This window comes from Arachis hypogaea, chromosome 11 (genome assembly GCF_003086295.3).
Source record: "Arachis hypogaea cultivar Tifrunner chromosome 11, arahy.Tifrunner.gnm2.J5K5, whole genome shotgun sequence".
NCBI lineage: Eukaryota > Viridiplantae > Streptophyta > Magnoliopsida > Fabales > Fabaceae > Arachis > Arachis hypogaea.
This window is the reverse complement of record NC_092046.1, coordinates 21,560,918-21,565,445: the sequence shown is the minus strand read 5'-3', so window position 1 is coordinate 21,565,445 and position 4,528 is coordinate 21,560,918. Positions and strand designations below refer to the sequence as shown.

General features: G+C 42.8%; 1 non-coding gene across 1 annotated transcript; it reads left to right on the top strand.

Annotated features, from left to right (window-relative positions):
- Positions 1–4,420: 4,420 nt before the first annotated feature.
- LOC112725538 (small nucleolar RNA R71) lies at positions 4,421–4,528 on the top strand. The gene has a single exon (XR_003164640.1). It is a non-coding gene; the product is annotated as a small nucleolar RNA R71 (small nucleolar RNA).

The window sequence follows — 4,528 nt, the reverse complement described above, 5'->3', positions numbered from 1 at the left end:
CATGGTTAGGAACAGCTTGGTTTAGCCGCTTAGACCAGGATTTTATTCCTTTAGGCCCTCCTATCCACTGATGCTCAAAGCCTTGGGATCCTTTTTATTTGCCCTTGCCTTTTGGTTTTAAGGGTTATTGGCTTTTTCTGCTTGCTTTTTCTTTTTCTTTTTTTTCGCCTATTTTTTTCTTTTTTCTTCTTTTTTTTTCTGCAAGCTTTGTTCTTTGCTGCTTTTTCTTGCTTCAAGAATCATTTTTATGATTTTTCAGATTATCAAATAACATGTCTCCTAGTCATCATTCTTTCAAGAGCCAACATATTTAACATTCTTAAACAACAACTTCAAAAGACATATGCACTGTTCAAGCATACATTCAGAAAACAAGAAGCATTGTCACCACATCAATATAATTAAACTAAGTTCAAGGATAAATTCGAAACTCATGTACTTCTTGTTCTTTTGAATTAAAACATTTTTCATTTAAGAGAGGTGATGGATTCATAGGACATTCATATCTTTAAGACAAAGTTACTAACTACTAATGATCATGTAATGAAGGAACAAACATAGATAAGCACATAATACAGAAAACGAAAAACAGAGAAAGCAAGAACAAGGAATGAATCCACCTTAGTGATGGTGGCGTTTCCTTCTTGAGGAACCAATGATGTCCTTGAGCTCTTCTATGTCTCTTCCTTGTCTTTGTTGCTCCTCCCTCATTGCTTTCTGATCTTCTCTTATTTCATGGAGCATGATGGAGTGCTCTTGATGTTCCACCCTTAGTTGTCCCACATTGGAACTCAATTCTTCTAGGGAGGTGTTGATGTGCTCCCAATAGTTATGTGGAGGAAAGTGCATTTGAGGCATCTCAGGGATCTCATGGAAGTGAGCTTCTTGCGCCTCTTGAGCTCCATGACTGGGCTCTCTTGCTTGCTCCATCTTTTTCTTAGTGATGGGCTTGTCCTCTTTGATGAGGATATCTCCCTCTATGTCAATCCCAGCTGAATTGCATAGGTGGCAAATGAGGTGAGGGAAGGCTAACCTTGCCATAGTGGAGGACTTGTCAGCCACCTTGTAGAGTTCTTGAGGTATAATCTCATGAACTTCCACCTCTTCTCCAATCATGATGCTATGGATCATGATGGCCCGGTCTATAGTAACTTCAGACCGGTTGCTAGTGGGAATGATTGAGCATTGAATAAACTCCAGCCATCCTCTAGCAATAGGCTTGAGGTCCAATCTTCTTAGTTGAACCGGTTTGCCTTTGGAGTCAATCTTCCATTGAGCTCCTTCTACACATATGTCCATAAGGACTTGGTCCAACCTTTGATCAAAGTTGACTCTCCTTGTGTAGGGGCGTGCATTCTCTTCCATGTATGGCAAGTTGAACGCCAACCTCACATTCTCCGGACTAAAATCTAAGTATTTCCCCCGAACCATTGTAACATAGTTCTTTGGATCCGGGTTCTTACTTTGATCATGGTTCTTGGTGATCCATGCATTGGCATAGAACTCTTGAACCATTAGGATGACGACTTGTTGGATGGGATTTGTTAGAACTTCCCAACCTCTTCTTTGAATTTCATGTCGGATCTCCGGATACTCATTTCTTTTGAGTTTAAAAGGGACCTCAGGGATCACCTTCTTCTTGGCCACAACATCATAGAAGTGGTCTTGATGGGCTTTGGAGATGAACCTTTCCATCTCCCATGACTCGGATGTGGAAGCTTTTATCTTCCCTTTCCCTCTTCTAGAGGATTTTCCGGTCTTAGGTGCCATCAATGGTAATGGAAAAACAAAAAGCTTATGCTTTTACCACACCAAACTTAGAATATTGCTCGCCCTCGAGCAATAAACAAAAGAATAGAAGAAGAAGAAGAAGAAATATGGAGAGGGAGAGGGAGATGTGGTTTCGGCCAAGAGGAGTGTAGAGGGGTGTGTTGTGTGAATTTGATGAAAAATGGAGGGCTTTATATAGGGAAGGGAAGGGGGGGAAGGTTTCGGCCATATGGGTGGGTTTGGGTGGAAAATTGGTTTTGAATTTTTGAAGGTAGGTGGAGTTTATGAGGTAGGTTTATTGGGAAGAGTGGGTGGATGTGAGTGGCGAAGGTTTAATGGGGAAGAGAGATTGAGGTGATTGGTGAAGGGCTTTTTAGGGAAGAGTGTTTATGGGGTTGTGTGAAAGAGAGTGGTGAGAAGAAGTGAGTGGAGGTAGGTGGGGATCCTGTGGGGTCCACAGATTCTGAGTGGATCCTGTGGGGTCCACAGATCCTAAGTGGATCCTGTGGGGTCCACAGATCCTGAGGTGTTCAAGGATTTACATCCCTGCACCCATTAGGCATGTAAAAATGCCTTTGTACCCAACTCTGGGCGTTCAGCGCCAGGTTGGTGGCCATTTTGGGCGTTCAACGCCCATTTGTGTGCCATTTCTGGCGTTGAACGCCAGAACCATGCCTGTTCTGGCGTTCAGCGCCCAGAAGCTGCCCATTTTGGGCGTTTAGCGCCAGAACCATGCTCTGTTCTGGCGCTGAACGCCAGACAGATGCTCCTCCAGGGTGTGATTTTTCTTCTGCTGTTTTTGATTCCGTTTTCAATTTTTTTATATTTATTTTGTGACTCCACATGATCATGAACCTAAGAAAACATGAAAAATAATAAAAATAAGAATTAGATAAACATTGGGTTGCCTCCCAACAAGCGCTTCTTTAATGTCAATAGCTTGACAGTGGGCTCTCATGGAGCCTCACAGATGTGCAGAGCTTTGTTAAGACTCTCCAACACCAAACTTAGAGTTTGGATATGGGAGTTCAACACCAAACTTAGAGTTTGGTTGTGGCCTCCCAACACCAAACTTAGAGTTTGACTGTGGGGGCTCTGGTTGACTCTGCATTGAGAGAAGCTTTTCATGCTTCCTCTTCATGGTTGCAGAGGGAGATCCTTGAGTTTTAAACACAAGGGAGTCCTCATTCCATTGAAGGACTATTTCACCTCTGTCAACATCAATCACAGCTCTTGCAGTGGCTAGGAAAGGTCTTCCTAGGATGATGGATTCATCCTCTTCCTTTCCAATATCCAGGACTATGAAATCAGTAGGTATGTAAAGGCCCTCAACCTTTACTAATACATCTTCTACTTGTCCATAAGCCTGTCTTCTTGAGCTGTCTGCCATCTCTAGTGAGATTTTAGCAGCTTGCACCCCATAGATTCCCAGTTTCTCTATTACAGAGAGGGGCATGAGGTTTATTCCTGAACCAAGGTCACAAAGAGCCTTAAAGATCATGGTGCCTATGGTACAGGGTATTATGAACTTTCCAGGATCCTGTCTCTTCTGAGGCAATGTCAGTTGATCCAGATCACTTAGTTCATTGATGAACAAGGGAGGTTCAACTTCCCAAGTATCAATGCCAAATAATTTGGCATTCAGCTTCATGATTGCACCAAGAAACTTGGCAGTTTGCTCTTCAGTAACATCCTCATTCTCTTCTGAAGAGGAATACTCATCAGAGCTCATGAAGGGTATAAGGAGGTTCAATGGAATCTCTATGGTCTCTAGATGAGCCTCAGAGTCCTTTGGTTCCCTAGAGGGAAGCTCCTTATTGATCACTAGACGTCCCAGGAGGTCCTCCTCCTTGGGATTCACGTCCTCTCCTCTCCTCAGAGGTTCGGCCATGGCGCTTATGTCAATGGCCTTGCACTCTCCTTTTGGGTTCTCTTCTGTATTGCTTGGGAGAGTACTAGGAGGGATTTCAGTGATCCTTTTACTCAGCTGGCCCACTTGTGCTTCCAGATTTCTAATGGAAGACCTTGTTTCATTCATGAAGCTTACAGTGGTCTTAGATAGATCAGAGACTAGATTTGCTAAATTAGAAGCATTTTGTTTAGAGTTCTCTGTCTGTTGCTGAGTTGATGATGGAAAAGGTTTGCTATTGCTAAACCTGTTTCTTCCACCATTATTAAAGCCTTGTTGGGGCTTTTGATCCTTCCATGAGAAATTTGGGTGATTTCTCCATGTTGAGTTATAGGTGTTTCCATAAGGTTCACCTAAGTAATTTACCTCTGCTATTGCAGGGTGCTCAGGATCATAAGCTACTTCTTCAGGAGAAGCCTCTTGAGTACTGTTGGATGCAGCTTGCATTCCATGCAGACTCTGAGAGATCATATTGACTTGCTGAGTCAATATTTTATTCTGAGCCAATATGGCATTCAGAGTATCAACTTCAAGAACTCCCTTCTTCATAGGCGTCCCATTACTCACAGGATTCCTTTCAGAAGTGTACATGAACTGGTTATTAGCAACCATGTCAATGAGTTCTTGAGCTTCTGCAGGCGTTTTCTTTAGGTGAATGGATCCACCTGCAGAAGTGTCCAGTGACATCTTTGATAGCTCAGATAAACCATCATAGAATATATCCAGGATGGTCCATTCTGAAAGCATGTCAGAAGGACACTTTTTGGTCAACTGTTTGTATCTTTCCCAAGCTTCATAGAGAGATTCACCTTCTTTCTGTCTGAAGGTTTGAACATCAGCTCTAAGCTT